The 24,702-nt window shown below is 45.3% G+C and overlaps 1 protein-coding gene and 1 non-coding gene across 2 annotated transcripts in view; one reads left to right on the top strand and one right to left on the bottom strand.

Moving 5' to 3' along the window:
* Nucleotides 1–24,702, top strand: part of PDE6D (phosphodiesterase 6D) — a 63,692-nt gene that overhangs the window by 8,440 nt on the left and 30,550 nt on the right. The gene's annotated exons all lie outside the window — the stretch shown is intronic.
* LOC130031003 (U6 spliceosomal RNA) lies at nucleotides 4,351–4,457 on the bottom strand. Its single transcript, XR_008793602.1, has one exon. It is a non-coding gene; the product is annotated as a U6 spliceosomal RNA (small nuclear RNA).

Raw genomic sequence — 24,702 nt, 5'->3', positions numbered from 1 at the left:
GTCATACGCAGTGATGCTCAGTGGTCACTCCTGCCTCATGCACTCAGGAATCACTTTTGGTGGTGCTGGGGGACTATAGGAAATGCTGGGAATCAAACCCGAGTCAGCCCGTGTGCAAGGCAAACGTCCTACCCGTTGTGCTATCGCTCCAGCTCCTATTTTTAAAAGTTGTAGCCAACACCTTCATCTTGCGACAATTTGTTTGCTTCTTTGAAGAAACCACTCCAATAAGCATATACCTCATCTTTATCTTAGTTTCTAGGACGTAATTACGTTCTGTTTTCTGGTAGATTAACAAAAATGCAATTAGTTTGGCTCAGAAGGTTTCAGAAAGTACCCTTCACATGTGTTCTTTGCATTTCCTAGCGTGTAGTTCTTTCCTGGATCTCCCATGACTCAGTGATGCTGGGTGCCCCAGGCACACAGTGTACACCACCCCTTTAAGCTGGCCCTGGCTCCAGCACTTGGTCTTGGGACTTTTTTTTTTTTAAAGATGCCTTTACATCTTTTATATAACTTATTAAGAAAAGTCATATGTTGGGCATGTAACTGAGTGGCAGAGAGCTTGCTTCTCCTATCTGAGGCTTTGAATTTGATCTCTGGCATCACACAACACTCACACCCCATGTATGTGAAATGTCGATCTTTTGTTTTCTTTGGAGAGCAGCACTTCTAGCAGTGCTCAGAGCTCTGAGCTCAGGGCCATATGAGGTACTGGGATTGAACCTAGGTCAGCCTTGTGCAAGGCACATAGAATGCCTTACCCGCTATGCTATTTCTCCAACCCATACAACTTCTCTTGAATATCAGTAAGACCTAATGGATGTCTTGGCAAAGTGTTGGAAGATGAATTTGAGGGGCTGGAGAGATAGCCCAGTGGGCAGGACGCTTGTCTGGCACACAGCCGCTGACCTGGGTTTGATCTCTGGTATCCCTCCGAGGACTGCCAGGAGTCATTTCTGAGTGCAGAGCCAGGAGTAACTCCTGAGAATTGCCTGGTATAGCCCAAAAATCAAAAACGAAAGAAAAGAGTGTAAGGGCCAGAGAGATAATTCATACGTTCAGTCCCTGACACTGCCACTGTGTCCCCCAGCACCACTAGGAGTAGCCCCTAAGTACCACCAGGTATGACCCAAAACAAAAAGAGGGGCCAGAGTAATAGTACAAGGGTTAAGGCTCCTGCCTTGGAAGCCTTAACCCTGCAGGGTCCGAGCAGCATCCAGTTTGGCTGGCTGGGAAGAACCTGAAAGAGGCTCCAGGCGCCTCTGAGCCCCACTTGGGAGATTTAAAAAAAAAAAATAAGGTTTTAGTTTATGATTCCTAAAATATAGTTTTTGTCTATCAGTCTAAATTCTGGGAAAGAAAAAGAAAAATTACACCACTGTATAGCCAATGAATCCTTTGGGCTTAATCCAGAATATGACTGGTGGTTTGTTTCCCATGCCCCTCCTGCATATACTCTGACAAGTTGTTACGATACACTGAATGAATTCAGTGAGCATAATAGCCAGTTGATTTTGTTATTTAGGATTTTTAAAGAAGCATTCGTGTGTGTGTGTGTGTGTGTGTGTTTGATGGGGTCCCTAGAGGTGCTCAGGGTTCCAACCTATACTACTTGGTCAACTTGGCTAGTAGTTGAATGTTCGGGCCGAGGATGAGGTGCTGTCTGGGCCCTGCAGTGCTGAGGACCACCAGGACCACCCCAGCAGTACCAGGGAGGGGGGGAGGGGAGGAGGGCTCCAGGGTCACACTCTGTGGGCCAGGGGTCAAACCTGGCTCAGGCATCTGCTAGGCATAAGCCCTAACTGCTGTACTATCTCCCGTCCCCACCTAGCATTTGGGGGAGAAATTTGGACTATAATTAGATATTTTTAGACTTCTTCAAAGCTGCTTTTTTTTCCAAGACAGGCTGAGCACATGCTTTGTATGCAAGAGGCCCAGTTCAATTCCTGCGTCCCCTGAGTACCACTGGGAGCAACAACTGAGCCCAGAATCTTGACTAGTCCCCAAGTACCACTGGGTGTGGTCCCCAAAAAGTGAGCTTATGGAAAATTCTGCTTGTATTACCGCTGTATTCATTCGATAAAGAGCTAGCAGCAGGACTAAAGTTCTGCATCTCTAGGTTCTTTCTAGGCTCTTTCTAGGCTGAGCTCATCTGTGCCTCTCCATTCTCCCTTGTCAGCATTCTGCATCCACAGACTCCCCCAATAGAGGACTTTGGAATGTATATACCCATCCCTGTGCCTGAACTTCAGTATTGCACAAACATACCGGAAGGACTGACTGGTTTAGTAATGTAGCTGTTCCTGAACTTCAGTGTTGTACAAACATACCGAAAGGGCTGACTGGTCTAGTAATGTAACTGTTCTTGAACTTCAGTGTTGTACAAAAATAGCAGAAGGGCTGGACTGGTCTAATAATGTAACTGTTCCGATCCTCGCTTGAATGCAAGAAATGGTCAGTATTTGAAAAGCAATATTCTCTTTTTTCTTTGCTTTGCTTTTTTTTTTTTTTTTGAGTATCACACCCAGTGATGCTCATGGGTTACTCCTGGCTCTGCACTCAGGAATTACTCGTGGCGGTGCTTGGAAGAGCATATGGGATGCCGGGGATTGAACTTGGGTCGACCATGTGCAAGGCAAACACCTTCCCCACTCTACTATTGCTCCGGCCCTCTTTTTGCTTTTCACCTGATAATTTTGAAGCTGAGAGATTTAAAAAAAAAGGCATTTTATCTTACAGTCCAATAATCCTAAAGATCCCAGGGGATTGGACTAGAGAAGCACACTGTTATGGCAAAGAGTTTGGTCATCCCATTTAACAAACATGCACAAGGATCTTGTTTAGTTTTTGCAGGAGGAGGTCAGAATGGAAGTGAATTAGCGGAAAGGCACTTGAACTGAAGCTTAACCTGAAGGTGAACTGAGCAAAGGACATGAACGTTGTTTAATAAAGTTTTAAAAACTTCTTAAAAAAGAGTTTTATTTAAAAAAAAAGAGTTGTATTCTTTGTGGCTCTGAAAGAAGTGAAAAAGAAAGAAAGCTCAAAAGTAGAAGTTACAGAAGACGATGTTTAGTTCAGTTTCTGTTAGTTAAATGAAAAAAATTTTTTTTCCAGAAACTTTTTATTTAAATTTCTGGGCTGCACCCATTGGTGCTCAGGGATTACTCCTGGTTCTGTGCTAAGGGATCACTCCTCGCAGGCCTTGAGGGACCACGTGGGGTGCTGGGGATCAAACCCTCATATAAGGCAAGTTTTCTGCCTATTGTACTCTCTGGCCCCCAGAATGTACTTTATTTATTTTTTTTATTATAAAAATTTTTAATAGTGAGCCATCATGTGGTACAGTTGCAGACTTACACATTTTTGTGCTTGGGTTTCACTTATACAATGATCAAACACCCACCCCTCCACCAGTGCCCATTTCCCACCACCACGGATCCCAGTATCCCTCCCACCCCCCATCCCCCCCATCCCACCCTGTCTCTGTGGCAGGGCATTCCCCTCTGTTCTCTCTCTCCTTTTGGGTGTTGTGGTTTGCAAAAGAAACATTGAGTGGCAATCATGTTTGGTCTATAGTCTATTTTCAGCATGCTTCTCCCATCCTGGAAGGATCCTCCCAACACCTTTATTTGGTGTTCCCCTCTTTATCTGAGCTCCCTTTTCCCCTAGTATGTGTGGTTGGCCTCCAAGTCAAGGAGTAAAATTCCTGGTACTAATCTCGGCCATTCTTGGGTGCTAGTTTACTATTCTGTTTCTTTATGTTCCCCAGATGAATGCAGTCTTTCTATGTCTATCCCTTTCTTCCAGAATGTACTTTAGTAGAAGACTTCAGAGTATGATAGAGGGAAATTGTGTTCTCATCCGTTAAGACCATAGAAAAATGATCTCTAGAAGGAGTCAAATCCTCCAACACTGCAGTTCTTTGATTTTGGTGACAGCCTTTGGTGACAGGTAACAGGGATTCATCTCAGCTGCATCCCCAGTAATGTATGCACTACACCTAAAAGAGCAAAACGTTTTTTCATTTGACATAATAATTAGAGCATGATACCATTCCCTTTTTTGTTTTTCACACAGCCTTCTTTCTTAGGTTCTCAATATTAATGAAGTATTTAGTGCACTGTAGAATCACTGAGTCAGAAGCATAGGAAGCAGTTCCTGATTCTGAATTTAGATAAGGTCTAAAGAACTAAACATAAAGAGCTAAAATATAGATGACACTAAATATGACCACAAGAAGGGGTAACCGAATAATAGCCACCATTCATAGAGTCATGTTTTGTTTTGTTTTCTTAGAATTTTTTTTTTAATTTTTATTAGTGAGACACCATGAGGTACAGTTGTAGAAAAAAAATGGAATGCTTCACGAATTTGCGTGTCATCCTTGCGCAGGGGCCATGCTAATCTACTCTGTATTGTTCCAATTTTAGTATATGTGCTGCCGAAGCGAGCACTTTTTTAGAACATTTTGATGCACTTTTACATTATCACTGCACATTATTATCTCTGCATTATTGATAGAAAATTAAGGATTGTGAGGGTGTCTGAACTTTAAGCTTTAATTTGGGGCTGCAGTGATAGCACAGCTGGTAGAGTGTTTGCCTTGTACGTGGCTGACCTGGGTTTAAGCCCCAGCATCCCATATGGTCTCTGATTGATCACCAGGAGTGAACGCTGAGCACAGAGCCAGAAGTAATCCCTGAGTATCGCTAAGCGTGACCCAAAAACTTACAGGAAAAGAATAAATAAACCATTCAGTAAACCTTAATTTGTCCTTTTTAGAAACTACTCTCTCCATAATGGCTCTCTGAAGACTTTCTTTTCTTGCATATTGTTGATTTTGAGTTTTAAATTTTTCTTCACTGTTTATAAGTCACAGAATTTTGGGGTGTGCTCGTCAAACCTGAGGCCACTCCTGGTGATAATCAAGTAGGCCAGTGGTTCAAAGCTGTGACCCGAGGGCTGTGGCACTGCTCAGGCCATGTGGCACCTGGGGCCACTCGAGTCACACCTGGCAGTGCTCCGGGCCATGTGTTTCCGGGTCAAACCTGGGGTGCAGCTCCCAGCCCCACAGATTTATTTTTCACGTGACACTTCTCTTCCATTGTGGTCATGTGTCTTAGATCCTTTATTCTTCCTCAACTCAGATATCAAATGTCAGGGTTGACCTGGGATAAGGAAGAAATTTCTGACAATCATAGTTCCCTGGAGGGGGGAGAGGACATTTTCCAGAACCTATTTAAGAAACGTGTTGCTCTGTGCAAGCAGCAAAAAATCCCATAGATTCGATGGCTTCAGCCATAGGCAGATACTTCTTAACAGTTCGGGGGGCGTAGAAGCCCAGGAACGAGCTGGGGGCCTTGTGGTTCCCTGTGAGGGCCTGGCACCCCACTTTCAATAGCCACCCTCTCGCTGTGCCAAAGTGAAGAGAGGGTGGAAGGTAGACAGTAGGCTAGCTGCACTGCCATGTATGGCACCGCCACCTGGGGACGCCTGTCTGGAAAGGAGCCTGCGAACAGGCCACTGCTAAGCGGAGGGTTTTGGGAAAGGGACCAGGGCCAGAGTTACAGTACAATGCTTAAAGCACTTGCCCATCATCTACTCATCACATGAGCCGGCCCCTATGTGGTTCCCCACTCCACCTACTCACACAGCACTGCCGGGAGTCGCCTCTGACAACAAAACAAGGAGTGGCCCCTGAAAACCACCAGGTGTGTCCAAAAAATGGGGCGGGGTGGGGGGGGGAAGGAAGCAGATCTGAGAATCTAATCTGATCACTTTTACATAATCGGTGAGATAGAGCACTTGCATGTGTGAATCTCTGGCTTCCATCACTGGTACTACAAAGGAATGAGAAATTCAGCTGTATGCCTTTGAACACAGGCAGAGCGGTGTTGGCCTCAGTGCTGCCCCTTCGAAAGTGATCGTTCAGACAATTGATAAAATTGTGAATTTGTGTCAGATTCAGAGTCTTAGTAGATGTGTGCGCGAAGTTATTTAAGTGCTTGCAATCTGCTAAACTCAAGGGATATAAAATGACAAACCATTTTCCATATCCAGAGAGCTTTTATTGTATAACAGAAGAAGCAGAAACAACCAGAATACCATGTGACCAGAGCCTGCAAGAATAAAGGAGGTGAAAGGGAGCGGACGGCTACACTGGAGGCGTGTGGATGACTCCTAATTGTCATTTGCCTGCGATCTTGAAAGATGAGTAGGAGTGGAGTGGTTTAATTTTTAAGATACTGGGAAGCAATAGAAAGAAAGGAAGGAAAGAGCTGACATTAAATAATAAGGGAAGCAAATGCTTCAGCGGGGAATTGAAAAAAAAAAAACAAGTGACTGGACTTGCTGCAAATTTTATTTAATGAATATTTGAGGTTCTCCTGATACCTGAGAGTCTCACGATGCCTTCTAAGTCATTCATAATCTTTTGAGAATAATTTGAAGAAACTAACTTAAAACCTGCCAAGGCTAGATATTTGATATTGAGGAAATAGAGTCAGCAAGATTGGACTGTTCTTTTTTTGAGGGGGAGGCACACTTGGCTGCGTCCAGGGCTTGCTCCCGACTGCAGTCAGGGGCCACTCCTGAAGGGCTCAGGGGACCCTGTGGGGTGCTGGGATTGAACATGGGTTGGCTGCATGCCAGCCAGGTGCCTTAATCCCTGTATTATCTGGCCATCCCTAAGATTCTTTCAAGAAATCTAGTGTCTTAGAAAAGGAGAGTTTAGGGGTGTTTTGAGAGGGATCTATTGAAAGGTGAGACCCAGGGGCCAGGTATGTACATCAGCATTAGACTGTTTGCCTTGGACGCGTGAAGTACTGGGTTCAGTCCCTGGTACTAACTCCCCCGCCCCCTCCACTCCCTCCACACACACTAAAATCGCTTATGTAAACCCTCCAACTTTGTGCAAGTTGCTTTAACATCTATAATACAAGGATACCATTTGCTCTGTCTGCCTTCCAGAGATTATGAAATTTTAGTGAAAAATTTGGAACTATATTCCAAAAATGTACTATGGGCTTACTATTCTTTTGCCACCATTATTTATCTCTGCTTTAAAGTTCAAGGTTGACAATTCAATCAGCTAAATCAGTGGCTGAATAAATAGCAGTACTCCTACATTTTAAAAAAATAAATAAAATAAAGTTCAGCGTTGATGCTCTACTTTGCAAATTTGTAGAACTCATACTTCCCAGTGATGATAAAGTCGAGAGTCTTAGTAACTCTTTTTCTTTCCAGCATAAACATTTGAAACCTTTTTATCACAGTTCTGTGAAGCAGTTGTGGCTATTGAAGTGATAACAACGGAAACCCCTACTTGACACATGCATCCCAATTTGAGAGCTAAAGCCACTGACTTAGCTTTTCTTTCTTTTTCTTTTTTTCAGTACTAATGTTTGTGGAGGTTGATTCTCCTCTAAATACTTATCTTTTTGGTTTTTTTTTGGGGGGGGGCACACCAAGCATTGCTCAGGGATTACTCTTGGCTCTGCACTCAGGAATTACACCTGGCTATATTTGGGGGACCATGTGGGATGCCAGGGATTGAACCTGGATCAGCTGCGTGCAAACCAAATGCCCTATCAGCCGTACTATCACTCTGGCCCCATCATTTTTTTTTTTAAACTAAGTAAAATTCTGGAATCTGAGTGTGGAATTTGATGGGATTCAATCAATACTCTAAGTCTGTGAATAACTTACAGGAAACAGTTACAGATCCTTTGAGGGACACCACTGGGAAAGAATCTAGTAATTGTTATCTCTTTAATTCATAGGTTTTTGGAAACCAAAATGCAAAGGGAGGTTCTAAGAATCTCTTGCCTCTGTCTGTGCTAGCTTTTCTCCCACCAGTTTCAGGCACATAACTGCACATTCAGTAGAATAATAGACCTTCTAGAAAAAAAACAAAGGTCTGTTTCATGGTTTGACTTTGTGAGTGAGAAGACTGGGTTATGTTTCAAATAGTGACCTTTTCTCATTACTAAATTACTTGCCTCCACTGGTTCCCAGCCAGTTTGAATTTTGATTGTATGCTTTCCAAGCACAGTACCTTTGCCAGGGCCCAAGTCTTATTTCACAAGGATATCACTCCTGATCACAGTGCTGCGTATCATGTTTCAAGGGTACTGAAACCTGCTCTCTCAGAGATCCATTTACATATTTCTCACCTTGTCCTCCATCCATGGAGAAAAAAACACAGGGTAAATCTCTGGGAAATCATCAGGTTAAAAATGTGCTCAAGGGACCTGAGAGATAGTACATTTGTCTTGCATGCGGCCAGCTTGGGTTCAATCCCCAGCACCCTATTATATGGTCCCCCAAACCCTGATCCCTGAGTGCAGAGCCGGGAGTAAGCTCTTGAGCGCCATTAGATGTGGTCCCAAAACAAAACCAAAAAAAGCCACACCCACACGCAAAAATTACAAACCCATAAACTAGAGCCAGTGTTCTCTGTCCAACCATTGCTGGTGCAAAAGAAGCAGAGAATGAAGCTTTGACAGTGATATTTAAGAATCAATGAAGGTGGGAGTAAAAGAAGAAAATGAGTTCAGGAAATGAGCTTGGAGGAGAGCGTTTAAGAGGGAAAGGTACAAAGGCTGAGTGTTAGTGGAACAGAAAGCAAAAGAAAAGATAAAAAGCCCAAGTCAAACCCTCGGGAGAGCAAAGAAAGCCATTCCTGTGATGAAAATCCTCGGACCACTAACCACTCACTTTGCTTGTCGCGGGACTCTGCAGCTCTTCCTGCAGAGAAGTAAAAAGAAGGGATTTTCCTTCATGCCTGTGACCTTGGCATTGAAGCTTTGCTTCACACAGCTCTGCTCTGCCATGGTTGACATTCGTATACATCATCATGTGCTTAGTCAGCCATTTTGCCTGAAAATCTACTTAGCCTGAGATTTCTCTGAGTATAGGTAATGAGCTGCACACCCATCTATAATTTATAGGTACTCTGCCAAGTCATGCATTCCACTTAATGCAGAGTGGGCTTTTAAATTCTAATATATTTTTGCCTGTCCCGTGGCTCTCTGACTTCGCTGTGTTCCTCAGGGAGAATGGGGTTTTTGGTTTGTTTGCTTGCTTTGTGTCTGTGCTCCAGTTCTTCGCTGCCCTTTCCACCGCCTGTTAAATTCTGAATGAGCAGCCGTCCTGCTTTGGCTTCGAAACACTCTTCTGCGAGCTGTGCTTGGTTGGTTCTGCCTGAAAAAGAATTCTAATCAATCTAATCCCTCTGACCTGCTCTCAGATGCTCATTGTGGCCCAGCACATACTTGAGTGCCAATGATTTGAGTGCTGAGCACTGAGAAAAGATAAATAATATAGTGTTGATGGAATTTGACTTGCAAACATATGCACAGCATCATCTGATAGCTACTCTGACACAGGTGGAAGCAAGTGTGCAGGTGCGCAGATGGGGATCAGATGGCTTGTCCCAGGGCCTTCCTATCGGGGACAGTGATCAGAGAGGAGGCGAGTACTTGGAGGGAGAGGAGCGCGATGGGTAAGGGGGGCAGAGCGCAACGCTCCATGCAGTTGAAGTACCCACCACAGGAGTATTGAGTGTCTTCAAGAAGGTCAGCAGTTACATATAACTGGAGCTTAGGGTGCTTCTAGTGCCTGGGCTGGAGGTGACCAGAGGGCTGGCATAGAATAGACCCACCATCTTCCTCCCAATAAACCACGATCACTGGCCTGACTCAGTCGCCCCAGGGTTACCAAAGTTGATTTTACCAGCTGCCCTCCTGGGTGCCTGCCGGTTTCCTGTTCGCTGGCATTGTCTCTTCTGCTGTGCACACTTGTGTTTCCTCCTCTGATGTTCTTTTAACCTGCTAAGTACTTAGAAGCTCCTGAGGATCAGTGTCCCCAAAACCTGCTTATAAAGCTTAAACATTTTGTATTCCTTGGAGAAGTTATATATTATATACTCCAGGGAGCTAGAGTGATAGTACAGCAGGCAGGGCGCTTGTCTTGCACATGGTTGACCCTGATTCAATCACTGGCACCCCATGTCATCCCCCGAACCCACCAGGAGTAATCCTTGAGCATTGCTAAGTGTCACCCTCACCCCACCCCCATCCCCCCCAAAAAAATGTTCTGTCTGAGCTGGAGTGACAGCTTCAATGGCTGAACACCTGCTTTGTACGCAGGAAGCATAAATTCAATCCCAACACCAACTGGTCTCCAGAGCACTGCCAGGTGTGGGCTAAACTCTCCCCCACCACCACAAAAACAGAAACTTTTAAAATACCATGTATAAGGATTGAAGGACTTTTTTTTTTTCTTTGCTGCCACCGCCGCCCCTAAAGGACTTTTTGTATTGGACACTCATACTAGGATTAAACTAAGATTGTGTTAGGAGCAGAGGTGTTGCCTTGCTAGCTTCTAGAACAGAGATTCCCAAACACATTTGGCCTCCTGCCTCCTCTTCAGAAAAATAGTCACTCATTTCCCTGTAGAAATTTACCTTCTTGAGCCAGAGATATAGTTCGGCAAGTAAGGTGCTTGGCTTGCATATATCCAACCTGTGTTCAATTCCTGGCACCTGATAAGGTCCCCTGAGCCCAACAGGAGTGATTCCTGAGTGCATAGCCAGGAGTTGGCCCTGAGCACAACCAAATGTGGCTCAAAAACAAACCCCAAAACATGAACACAGAAAGGGAGAGGGACTCACTAGTGCTTGCTGTCTGTTGTTTGGTTGTGCGGTACCAAAGAATTGCACCTAGGGCCTCATGCATGCCAAGCACGCGCCTAACTGCAGAGCCGCATCCACAGACTTTGTTTTATTTAATAGTTGTACTCAAATATGAGTTCTTTTACCTTGCTTCCTCTTTGGGGATAAGCTTTACGCGATTAATGGAAATGCCAGATAACCCTCGAAATGTTTGCCTTCCCCCTGGCCTTATTATCAAGTTAAACAAGACTATCAAGAAACCATCTGAGAAATGGAAGTTAGGACTTGAATTCTTAGAACTCAAGCCCTGCCAGGAGTGACCCTTAAGCACCAAGCAGGCAGCACCTTCTAAGCACTGCCAGGGGTTAGAAGCGTTTGGGCATCTAGTTAGTTCAGTGTTTGTTGTTAGTTCCTAAAGCACTGCCAGGGGAGACCTACACCCCTGGGATTGCTTCTCACGTCCCTCAGAGAGAGCTGAGGGAAGATGACTATTAATCTACACCAACGGTACTTTATTATCGTACTGGTTCCCAAACATGTTTTTGGCAAAGAAAGAAACTCTGTAGGTCTTTTGAAGTATTTCTTTATCCTTTCCAGCACTACACCCCAGGATTTTATTTTTTCCATAACAATTTTAGACATTTGATCTTTTTTCTCTCACACCTACCTCTCTCCTCCCCCATACTAGCTTGTCCTCCTTTCTGCATGCAAACTGTGTCAGCTCCGAGGACTTTTGTCAACAAAAAAATAAAGTGTCGTTCTTTTAAACTTTTCCTAAAATCTATTTTCTAGAAACATTGTTTAACTTCCAGTATTGATTCAGTTCCTCCACCCCTCTTAGAGAACCCAGCGAGCTACCGAGAGTATAGCACGGCAGAGCCTGGCAAGCTACCCATGATGTATTCGGTATGCCAAACACAGTAACAAGTCTCCCAATTTGTTGTGAGACGTTACTGGGCCCGCTCAAGCAAATGGATGAACAACGGGAGGACAGCACTACAGTGATTGATTCCGTGTTTATCTACTGTAGACCTCACCTCCCTCTATGCTAATGTAGATTATATTCTTCAATGGCTGTAGTTTCTTTCCATTCTTTAAGAGTTTTCTTTGAACTCCAGAGTGACCCAAAGAATGATCCCTGGGATCACCTGAAAGCAGGTTAGAAATGCAAAATCTTCAGCTCCTACCTGTACTAACTGAGCCAGAATCTCTTTTTAACAAGATCCCCAGGCAGTTTTTCATGTGTTGCATGAAAATGTAACAGAGCACTGCTATGAATCGTGTTTTGTGGGCTGAGCAACAGTACAGTGGGTAAGGCGCTTGCCTTGCATGCGGCCAGCCTGGGTTCAGATCCCCAGCACCGTCTATGGTCCCCCAAGCCCACCAGGAGTAATTCCTGAGCACGCCGGGTGCGGCCCCAAACAAACAAATTCATGTTTTGCTCAAAGTAGTGGAAAACTTTGTCAGGTAGTGGCTCTTAGCCCCAGATGTTGGGTTGGAATCATGGGAAATCTTGAAAAATACTGATACCTGAAGTCATCTCAGAGATTCTGATTTCACTGTTGGGGGAAACTCCTAGGAACTGGCAGGGCATGGGGGAGAGGGGATGGGGGGGGGGGGGTGTTTAATGTTCCTCAGGTGATTCTAATACGCAGTCAAGAGTGAGAACCACTGTCATGGATTGCTCTAGACTACTGTGAATATGCAGATCAATATGATTGGGAGGAGGTACATATACATGGGAAAAATTGGAAGTCTATACGCCCGAATATTAAATGGTGATATTCGGCTAAATACAATTACAACATTTCTTCTAGTATGTTCACTGTTTTCCATCATTATAGAAAATAGCCATGAATTCTTCCATACTGACTGGGGCCTTGGAGAGACTAGCTATTGGAGACTGCCAGTGTTGGGATATTCTCATGGCCTAATAAAGGGCATATTTTTAATTTATTTTCTTTTGCTTTCGAGGCTATACCCAGCTGTGCCCTGGCTCTCTCAGTGGTCAATCTTTATGGTGCTTGGCGACCATCAATCGGGTGGGGCGAGGCAAGCAAGTGCCTTACCTGCTGTACTCTCTCCAGCCCCAGGTGGATGTTTAAATGGAGATGTCAAAACCAATAGACCTGGGGCTAGAACGATAGCACAGTGGGGAGGGCGTTTGCCTTGCACGCGGCCGACCCGGGTTCAATTCCCAGCATCCCATATGGTTCCCCGAGCACCGCCAGGAGTGATTCCTGAGTACAGAGCCAGGAGTAACCCCTGAACATCGCCGGGTGTGACCCAAAAAGAAAAAAAAACTAACAGACCTGGGAGGTTTTTGCAACTATCATCAGTTTGGTACCAACCTTTATTTTTTTTAGCTTGAAACCTAATACATAGAATTTGATTCTGTAGTTCCAAAAGATGCGATGCCCTCCACCCCCAGGAATTTTTTGTTTGTTTGTTTTTTGGACCACATCAAATGATGTTCAGGGGTTACTTCTGAGACTGCTCAGGCACCGCCAGAGGTGATGCTGGGGATCAAACCCTGGTCAGCCACGTACAAGGCAGGTGCCTTTCCTGCTGTACTATTGCTCCAGCCTCATCCCCCAGGAATTCTTAACAATGTTTAGATTGCTGTTGGAGGGAATGATATTTCTAAACTTCCTCACCAAATCCTTATTAATCTAGTTGGAATTGTACTTGATACTGATAGCCCAGAGCCTAACATTCTTATATCTTACAGTTTGAATTTCCTCTGCATTTATACATTATGATATGAAAACTGAAAAATCCTTAGAACAACATCTTAAAAACCTCAACCATGTGTGGTTAGACTGCGTTGTAATCAGAGGAGGTCAGGTACATCCTCCTCCCCAAATATTGGGAATAAATATCACTCCAACAACTTCAGAAAGACAACTTCAGAAACATCAATAAAATTGTTCTGTTCTCATCCCAGTTGATTAATATTATAGAGGGAATGAATAATTTGGCTAATGATCTCTATAATCAGAAGCAAGGTGGCACCTTCTACAGTTAGGGTACTGTTTTTAAGAAGCCCAAGAGCTTTTAAGATCCACAGGAAAGATGTTCTTCTCTCTTTATCTTTGTTTAATCTTTTCCCTGCAAGAATCAGAATATAAAGCCTTAGAAATGTGCAGTTTTTCATAGGTGCAGGGAAACTGGCTTACTGTTTTATTCACAGAGATGTAATCGAGCCTTTAAACTTAGTGTCTCTTCGGAGGAGAAAGAGTCCAAGGTCCTTCAGGAGCTGTACCTCTTGAGTAAGGATGTGCATTTGCCTTTGAGCCTGCGCCTTCACCTGAGATGGCAGTTCTCTGGGCCTTGGCGGTCTTGTCTGTGAATGCAAATCAAGACGAGACCAGATACTTAGGTAGAGCGTGGTGCTGAAAGGCTTACCTGAGTGAGGCACGTTTTAGACACTGATACTCATCTTATCTCACCAGGTCTGATCACAAGCAAGCCCTAGAAAGTGCTTTGTACTAGCCCCGTTATAGATAGTCCTTCTCCAATTGCATTGTAATTATTCTTTTACCTGGTGGCTTTCCCTGCCTAGAGAACAAGTGCAGGTTCATATCTTATTGATCATAACATATAATATCCCTGAGCCCAATGCGCATGAATGTCCAGTAGATGTTAGATGCATGAAATGCCCAGTTCAGCCCTGTTATAATCCAAACCCCTTTGGTAATATTCACATCGGGTCTGGATTTTGTCCCCTGCTCTTCGTTGTTGTTATTGCTGCAGCTGCTGCTTCAGTGACCTGGGGTCACATGCGAGCCTAGCAGGGGTGCTCTTACACTTAGTGTACCTACCAGAATCACACATTAGCGTGCTTACTTGGGCATGGTGCTCTCCTTCCTTGGTTGTGAGCTTGTGTGTGTTGGGGTTTGCACCCTTGAGGTATGGTGCTCAAGCATGTAATGCTTCGGTGCTCACCCGGGTGCTCGCAGGACTCACACATCCTGCCCATGATGTTCGCACGTTGTTGTTGTAGGGGCCTCACCCCTTCCGCCAGTTGCAGCATGAGCACAGACCAGCTTGCAGCTCCAGGGCGCATGGATAGCAGTTACCAGGGTGACGCTCAGACATCCAGCAGGCTGAGGTATTCTAAGCCACCGAACTGTCCTCTGAACCCCAGCTAGGTGTTTGGGGGGACTTGGATCACTCCTAATGGTGCTCAGGACTTGCTCCTGGTTCGGTGCCCAGGGATAACTTCTAGCAGTGCACAGGGGACCATGTGTGGTAACGGTGATCAAACTAGGGTTAGCTGTGTGCAAGGCAATGGCTTTAACTTATGTGCTATCTCAACCCCCCCCCCCCAATTTTAATTCTTTTAGCCAACTCTGAGGGTTTTTTATTATTGTTGTTGTTACTGTTTTTTTAAAGCAATTCTGTGTTAATACATTTTGGTTTTGTTTTGTTTTTTACTTTTTGGGTCACACCCGGCGATGCACAGGGGTTACTCCTGGCTCTGCGCTCAGTAATTACCCCTGGCGGTGCTCAGGGGACCATATGGGATGCTGGGAATTGAACCCGGGTCGGCCATGTGCAAGGCAAACGCCTTATCCGCTGTGCTATTGCTCCAGCCCTGTGTTAATACATTTTGGAGTTTACATGGAATAGGTAAAGCCTACATATGTAAATTTTCCCCTTATACGTATGTAAACCCTGTGGGATACAAGGTTTTTCATGATGACTTGTTACAGGCATTTAATATTCCAACACCAGTCCCACCACCGCTACCCCTTCCTTCCACCATTGTCTCCAATTTTCCCAATTACTCCCTAAGATTACCCCCATAGCGGTAGCCAACTATAGGCTGATTATTATTAAGTATTTAGCAGTTGGGCCCAGGAAAATAATCACAATGACAACAGCAATGAAGAAAAGAAGAATTTTTTTTCTTTGGTTTTGGGGCCATATCTGGCAGTGCTCAGGGTCACTTCTGACAGTGCTCGGGACTGTGCAGCACCAGGGACCAAACTCAGGCCTCTAGCACACAAAGCATGCACACCAGTCTGTTGAGCTTTCTCCAGCCTGAATTTTTTTAAGCATGTAGAAAAATAAATAGTAATAAAGTATGTAGAAACTGTAGAGTATTCCATATATTTGGGGTAAAAATAGGGAAATAATAGCTCCGGGGTCTGCAGCATGGCTGGCATGCACAGGGACCTGTTTCTATCCTGCCAAACCATGATCTCCCAGGTGCCACCAGGTGCAGCCTTGGTGACCCCGACACCAGTGGTGGGGAGGGAGAGGAAGGGGCCCGCACACAAAAGCAGAAAGAATGTAATAGAAGTGGGGGGGGGAGGGGTGTGTGAGATAGCTCATAGGGCTGGAAGCACGTTATCTGTATGCTGGAGCCCCATGACAGATCCCCAGCATCCTACCATTCCCCAGGCACTGCCTGGAGTGACCCTCCAATTACTGAGCCAGGAGTAACCCCTGTGTTACCAGATGTTGCCCAAAAACAAAACACACACACACACACACAGAGATAAGGACTTTTTTTTTTTTTGCTTTTTGGGTCACACCCAAAAGTGCTCAGGGGTTCCTCCTGGCTCTGCACTCAGGAATTACTCCTGGCGGTGCTGGGGGGGACCATATGGGATGCTGGGAATCGAACTCGGGTCAGCCCGCGTGCAAGGCAAACGCCCTACCACTGTGCTATCGCTCCAGCCCCAGGACTTTACAAGTCAATGGTTTTTAGCGCAGTCACAGTTTCGTATAACCATCAACAGAATTGTTCTTTTGAGGGGGCCATGCCCGGCGATGCTCGTGCTCAGAGGTTCCTCCTGGCTCTGCACTCAGGAATCACTCCTGGTGGTGCACGGTGCAGTATGGGATGCTGGGGATTGAACTCCGGGTCAGCTGCATGCAAGATAAGTGCCCTGTCCACTGTACTATAGCTCCAGGCCCCAATAGAAATACTTTGGGATGTTTCATTATCCCCAAAAAGAAACACATTAGCTATCATTCCAGTTTCAATTGCCCTCCTACCATAGCCCAAGGAAACTATTCATGTACTTTCTGCTTTATGGATTTGCTTGTTCTGGATAATTCTGGAATTTACCTCCTCTGGATATCTCAGGTAAATGGAATTCTGAAATATGTGGTCTTTTGTGACTGATTTCCTTCACCCTAGGTAATCCTATCTAGATTCGTTTATAGCATTTTAATATTTATAGCATTTAATATTCATTTGTAGCATTTTAATGATCCAGTCATTAGTTGATGAACATTTGGGTTGTTTCCACTTTGGGGCTATTGTGAAGTAATGCTGCCATCAACATTCATGTACAGGTTTTTGTATGAGCATATGTTTTCACTTCTCTTGGGCATATATGCCCAGGAGTGGAATTGCAGGGACATATGGCAACTCTCTGTTTAACTTTTTTAGGAACTGTCAGACTCTTTCCCAAAGTAGCTACCCCACTTTACATTCTACCAGCAGTGTGTGAGGGTTCCAATTTCTCTGCGCCCTCATCAACACTCATTTATATGTCTTTTTCATAATAGCTATCCTGGTGGAACATATTTTCATGTGCTTATTGGCCATTTGTATACCTTCTTTGGATATATGTCTGTCAGGTTCTGCCCATTTTTTAAAATTGGGTTATCTTATTAAACTGAGTTCTGTGTATGTGTGTGTGTGTGTGAGTGTGTGTGTGTGTGTGTGTGTGTGTGTGTGTGTGTGTGTGACATCCCGCGATGCTCAGGGTTTATTCCTGACTCTGTGCTCAGAAATCACTCCTGGTGGTGCTCGAGGAACTATATGGGATATCCAGAATCAGACCTGGACCAGATGTATGCAAGTCAAAATACTCTTCCCATTGTACTATTGCTCCAGCCCCTAAACTGACAGAGTTCTTTATATATTCTAGATATATATCAGATCTGGGCTGGAGCGATAGCACAGTGGTAGGGCATTTGCCTTGCGCGCAGCCGGCCTGGCCGAGCTGGGTTCAATTCCTCCACCCTGCTTGGAGAGCGCAGCAAGCTACCGAGAGTATCTCACCCGCACGGCAAAGCCTGGCAAGCTACACATGACATATTCGGTATGCCAAACACAGTAACAACAAGTCTCATGATGGAGACGTTACTGTGCCCGCTCGAGCAAATCAATGAATAATGGGAAGACCGAGACCCTATCAGATCCATGTTTTGCAAGTGTTTTCTCTTACCCTGTGAATTGTCTTTTTGTGGTGGTGGTGTGTGAGTGGGTGGGTAGGTGGGTGGGTGTGTGTTAGGAGTCTCCGAAGCAGTGCTTAGGAGCCTGGGTGCCCCCATGGCAGTTCTTAGCCAACCAGACCATCCATTCAATGTGACAGCCTGAGGATTCAGTGCTGCAAATGTGCTTTGGTGCCCCAGGGCCTTTAAGGTCACACCTGTGATGTTCAGGGACCTCCAGAGCGTCACTTAATGATGCTTGGGGGACAGCGTGGTGTGAGGGATTGAATCAGGCTCAGCCACATGCAAGGCATGTGCCTTAACCCCTGAGCTATCTCTCCTGCCCTTGTCTTTTCACTTTTCTGATCACGTTCTTTGAAACATAAGGGTTTTGAGTTTGGGAGCTGAAGAAATAGTTCAAAGGGCTGGTGTGCATGATTTGTATGCAGGAGACCCATGTTCTGTCCCCAACACCACATGGTCCCCTAACTCTGCCAGGAATGATCTTCATCTCCGAGCTGTTGGTAATCCCTGAGCACTGCCAGATATGACCCAAATGCAAAAGTAAAAACAAAAGAGAATTTTCAGTTTAGGGTTGGTGATATATCTCCGTGGAAGAAAATATATTTCACAGGCATGAAACCCTAACACACACATACACACACACATATTTCGTTTTGATGAAGTCCACCATTTGGGGAAGAGGGTGTTGGACTCCTGTGGTGCTCAGGAGCTCCTCCTGGCTCTGTGCTCAGGAGTGACCCCTGGCTCTGCTCAGGGGCCCATAAATGCAGTACTAAAACTAAACTGGGGTCTGACAAATATAAGGTATTACCTTCTAAACTATCTCTCCAGCCCAGTTGTTTCTATTACTGCTTTTGTTATCATAAGATTAGAAACTTTTGGACCAGAGAGATAGTACAGCAGGTCAGGTGCTTGCCTTATATGCGGTTGACCAGAGTTTGATCCTTTTATCCCATATTCCCCCCAAACTCCACCAGGAGTGATCCCTGAGCGCAAAGCCAGGAGTAAACCTTGAGCCATAGCCAGGTGTGGCACAAAAAAAAGAAAAATTAGAAGATTTTGTTATTATAAGGTTTAGATGCTTTGCCTAACTCAGTGTCACAAAGGTTTGCATTTGCATTTTTTCTAAGTTTTAAAATTTTTAGCTCTTTCTTTAAGCCTGTAATAGATTTTGAGTTCTTATGTATGATGTAGAGGTGGGGTCTGGTATTATATATTGACTTTTGTATGTAGAGACCCTGTTATCCCAGTATTGTTTGTTCAAGGCTGTTTTCTCCCCATTGTGTTGCTGTGGTTCCCTTGGCAAAATAGCTCTCAGCGTGAGGCTGTCCTTGTGAGGTTTACTTACACTCTCAATCCTGGTCTGTCGTGTTGGTCCTCCTGCCAGTACCATACTCAGGATTATTGTAGTAACTGTAGAAAGTGTTTGAATCAGAAAGTGTGAGCTGTCTAACTTCGTTCTCCTTCTCCAGATTCTTTGTTACTCGACTCCCATGATCTCCATATGAATTTTAGAATTATTTTGTTGACTTGGGGGGGCAAAGCTGGGATTTTGATAAGGATTGAGTTAAATATGTGGAATTATTTAAGAAGTATTATTATCTTATTACTTTATCTAAGCCTCCTAATTCTTTTTTGAACTGTACAAGAGAATAACAAAAAAAAAATTATAGAGTAAGAATTGCTTTTCTCTCCCTCCATAAAGAGTCTCCAGGGAGAATTTGGCAAATGGGTGAACCCAAGGAGAACCCTCAAAATCCCTGCTAGTTGTCCATGGACCCTCGTTTCCCACCCTACATAATGCAGGCCCAGGTTTCAAGGCTGTTCTAGCCATGACCTTATGATAAGGGTTTATGTTGTCTGCTTCTCACTTCTGAGGCACCTAAGTGATTAGAAACAGTAGCTCAAGGAAGCATGTTTATTTACCAAGAAGATGGTTTTTGTGGATATATTTGTATCCTTTAAGCCAGTGGTTTTCAGTTAACCTGCCCTTAGTCTAGTGCCAGTCCACAGAAGATTGAAAACCACTGCTGTCAGCCTTCAACTTTCCTGGGCATAGAATTTTGTTGTTGTTGTTGGTATTTGTGTGTGTGTGTGTGTGACTGTTGGTTTATTTTGTTATATTCCTTTAGAGTTATTTAAACTTTATTAGTCAGAACCAGGGATTTAGCTCACTTGCCTTGTATGCAAGGTCCTGGAATCAATCTCCGGCACAATTAAAAAGAGGGGAAAAAAACCTGCCAGTCAAAACAGTTTAATAAATTTCAAAGAATATGGGCAAGATCGATAGTACAGGAGTTAAGGCACTTACCTTGCTTGTAGCTGAACCATTTATATCCCTGGTACCGTATATGTCACCTGAGAACAGCCAGGAGTCACTCCTGGGAACAAAACCAAGAACATTCCCTGAGCACTACCAGTTGTGGTTCCCCACCCCCAAAAAGGAAAGTGAGATTTTTTGCTTTGTTATTTTGTGGTGGTGCCCACCCCCAGCAGTGCTCAGGGCCTTTCCTGGTGTGCTTTGCATATGCTCCATCCAGTCCTTTGAACTCTCTGGGGGGGCAATTGTGCCGGAGATCTACTCCCAGCTCTGTGCTAGGGATCACTTCTGGTGGTTCTTGGGGAACCGTGTGTAGTGCTGGGGACTGAACCAGGTCAGCCATGTTCACGGTGAGCACCCTGCCCCTTGTACTGTCATCACTCTGCCTGCCCCCCAAGTTGTTTTAGTTGTGGAAGCAGCACCCTATAACACTTGAGGGACTTTTGCCAAGAATCAAATCTGGGGTCTGGTACATGCCAGGAATATGATTGACACCTTGAGCCTCACCCCACCCCACCCCCGCCACACACACACTGCAAGATCAAATTTGAGAGTGCAGCTCAGAGACCACACTTCTCCACCATCCAGAAGCTAGAGGCTCCTAAAGACGCCTAATGTGTGATGAAAATACAGTTGTGCATGTAATTGAGTATCAGGTGGTTTGTTTCGGGAGCCTCACCTGGCCGTGCTCAGGGGCTGTTACTGGATTGGTGCTAGGGGGATTGTGTCATTCCTGAGATGCTAGAGAACGAGTATTGTGCCCGGGATTAGACGCTGGCCTCTTGCATGTAAGGTATGCTTTCCAGCCTGTTGATCTAGCTCCCAGGCCCTGAAGTATCAGTTAATACAGCAGTGCGTTTTTTGAGTGATGGAGAGGAATTCTGGTAGTATGTATTGCATTCTCTTGTAATAAAGAATAGTGATGAAGGCTATCCTCCCCCTGCCTTTAAAAGCTTATCCTATTAGCAGTAGTTAGCCTTTTTCTGTGATACAAGTTGTAAATTTTTTTGTCTCTCTAGCTCTTTAAGAGTTGTGCTCTTAAATGTACCATTTTTGGGGGGAAATTGGCTGTTCTATGCTCAGGTGTGGCTCTTTCTTTGGTTTTGTGCTTTTGTTTGGTTGGGTTTGGTTTTTGGTTTTTGTTGGGGTTTTTTCCTTTTTGGGTCACAGCCAGCGATGCTCAGGGGTTGCTCCTGGCTCTGTGCTCAGGAATTACTCTGGGCTGTGGTTGGGGGACCATATAGGATGCCGGGGATCGAACCCAGGTCGGCCACGTGCAAGGTAAATGCCCAACCCACTGTCCTATCATTCTAGCCCCCTTGTTTGTTTTTTTTTTTTTTGTTTGGAGGGGGCTATACCCTTCAGTACTCAGGGGTAACTCCTGGCTTCTGCATCCAGGAACCCCTCCTGGAGGACTCAAGGAACCATATGGGATGCCAAGAATCAAACCCACAGAACTGTCTCTTCTGCCCCCAGATGTGATTCTTTCTATTAAGAACCTCTGTCTCCCCCCCCCCCCAAGAAAACTGAAGGATAATAAAAAGGAGGCTTTTTATTGGTAGAAACAAGATTTTGTTCTGATACCTGATGGCGTGATTTCTGACTCTGAGATGATCTTCCTCTCCTCCTGCCACATAACCTGGCCTCCAAGTGTGCTTTCTTTATGAAAGCCAAGGAGGAATGGCAGTCCCTGGAGGAAAGCACGGGCTCTGTTAGGGGAGCGATGGCAAAGCCACATGGAGAGTCTGTGCTCAGGTCTCAGTTCTCCCTGGGGACAACCTCCAGGTAAGAGAAGAAAGACAGGTCTTGTTCATTAGGTCTGCCCAGCTAGCTTCATAGAAACCCTTGGCAGTTTTCAGTCTTAAAAGTATAATCTGCTGGGGGCAGAGAGATGTAGTTTGGGGGAGTTAAGGCATTTGCCTTGCACGCAGCTGACCCCAGTTTCCTACCTAGCACTGCATGGACCCCTGAAATATCATGTTCCTGGTGCGCCCTAATCACCAAATTGTCAAGTCTGCACCACCAGGCCAAGCTCTGCCAGGAATGGCTTCAGCCCCTGCACCACTGGGTGTGGCCACTGTTTTAGAAAATTAGTCAGAGGCTGGGCTGGAGCAGTAGGGCATTTGCCTGTACTCGGCTGACACGGCCAACCTGAGTTCAATTCCTCTCCCCCTCTCCCTCCTCTCGGAGAGCCCGGCAAGCTACCGAGAGTATCTCGCCCGCATGGCCAAGCCTGGCAAGCTACCCATGATGTATTTGATATGCCAAACACAGTAACAAGTGTCACAATGGAGACGTTACTGGGCCTACTCGAGCAAATCGATGAACAATGGGAGGACAGTAACAGTGACAGTCAGGGGCTGGAAAGGCCGTACAGGATTAAGGCACATGCCTTGCATGTTACCAGTCCTGGTCCCAGTCAGATCCCCAGCACTGCAAGGTACACCTGAGATTCACATCAAATAAATTCTTTTTTTTTTTTTTTTTTTTTTTTTTTTTTTACTTTTTGGGTCATACCCAAAAATGCACAGGGATTATTCCTGGCTCTGCCTGCACTCAGGAATTACTCCTACCGGTGCTCAGGGGACTATATGGGGTGCTAGGAATCGAACCCGGGTCGGCCACACACAAGGCCTTACCCACTGTGCTCGCTCCAGCCCGAACATCAGATAAATTCTGATCTAGAACTTCCTGTCGTCTAGTCACCAAATAGATTCACATATATTCATTCTCACTGGGTTTTCATACAAATCATGTCTTTCTTACATTTTGGAGTTAAGACCCATGATGCCTTAAAACACTGATGGAGAATGGATCAACTGGAGGTGACAGAAGTAAAAAGGAAAGAAAATGATATTTCAGGTGTGAAATCGAGCTTAGGAAGTGTTTAGAAGTTTCATGTCAGCATCGCATTTATGTTGAACTGCTTTGGAAGAGATGTCTTGATTTTGGTTTGTGGTTTTGAGGCCACATTGAGCTGTGCTCAGGACCTACTCCTGGCTCTGTGATCGGGGCTCACTCCTTATAGTGCTCAGGGGACCAGCTGCAATAGCAGGGATCCAGCAGGGGTTGACACATGCCAGGCAAGTGGCGTGCTCTCTGTGTGTCCAGCCCCGAGAGGAGATGGTTTTTGATGTGAGCTATAGACACCGTTAAGGGTGTCACACACGGGCACCGGTCTGCACTTGACCCAGTAATTGTAGAAAGAACTAAAAGGGTTTTGAGCCAGGGAAGTGACACAGTTCATGCGACATTCTAGAATAGTCTGACAGGCGTGTGCAGTGGGACAGAAAGAAGATTGATTTCAGTGGAAGAAATATTAGGGCTTGGTGACTAACCGGAAGGGAGGTTACTGAGGTCAGTACCCAGAAGACAAAGCCCTCAGGCAGTCTCAGCACCAGAATAATCTTGTCCAAGTTGGAAGATGAGCAAAGACTATAAATGACTCCATGACTCTCATTCCTGTCAATGTCTGGTGACTCCGAGATGCAGCCTCCTCCGGGCCTGCTGGCCTGTCCCCTTGTCCTGTTTCACAGCACTGCTCTCAGAAAGCCTGTGAAAACAAGTCCCCCCACCACCACAGCCTCCCTGAAACCTGACCCTCCCCCCCGGGGGGCCTTCCTGGGCACCCTCAGGAGGGCAGCTCCGTGTGCCCGCTCACCTCTGGCGCCCCAGTATTCTTTTGAACTCCTCCGTCTATCTGACGAAAGTGCTCCTGGCACAATAAAAGCCTGTCCCTTTGCTTGTTGTTTTAGAGATACTTTTTCTAGTTTTTCATTTGACTTCACTTTTTTATGGTTTTGAGACATGGGGGTGTGTTATTATGTCTTAAAACAGTATACAAGTAAATTTCCTTGTAAAACCTTAAAACACTTGGAATAAATGAATCTGTTTTTTGGGGGGCGGGGGGCACACCTAGTGTTGCTCAGAGGGGACTCCTGGCTCTGCACTCAGGAATCACTCCTGGTGGTGCTCATGGGACCATGTGGGATGCCAAGGATCAAACCTGGCCGAATGTTAGCAAGGTATTCTCCTTACCTGCTGTACTATCTCACCAGCCCCCCCCCAAATAAATGACTCTTAATCTTTTTTCTCAGCCTACAGCCCTCACCCTCCTGCAGAAATCATGCAGGTACATTTCCTATAGAATTGTATTTCAGTCATTATTTTTTCTTTTTTCTTTTTCTTTTTTTTTTTTTTTGAGGTGGAGAGTCCTCTCAAGAGCCCTTTATGAAGTCAGGGACCCCTCTTCAAAACTCTTAGCCAACCAGGCTGGCACTTGATGCGTGGGCTTACAAATGCACTACGCTCTGGCCCTGTGGTGCCAGGATTACCGGGGCAACCCCCCGCAGTGCTCAGGGGAGCCTCTGATGCTAGAGCTCTAAGCTGATTGGCTGCGTGCCAGGCAATGTGCCTTAACCCTGTCCCATCTCTCCGCCACCCTCTTCGGTTTTGATGATTTCTTCTTTATCTTTTTCTGCTTAGAGAAGATCTCCTC

This window comes from Sorex fumeus, unplaced genomic scaffold, assembly GCF_029834395.1.
Source record: "Sorex fumeus unplaced genomic scaffold, SorFum_2.1 ptg000005l, whole genome shotgun sequence".
NCBI lineage: Eukaryota > Metazoa > Chordata > Mammalia > Eulipotyphla > Soricidae > Sorex > Sorex fumeus.
Note: the sequence above shows the minus strand (reverse complement) of the source record. Positions and strands in the feature narration are given on the sequence as shown.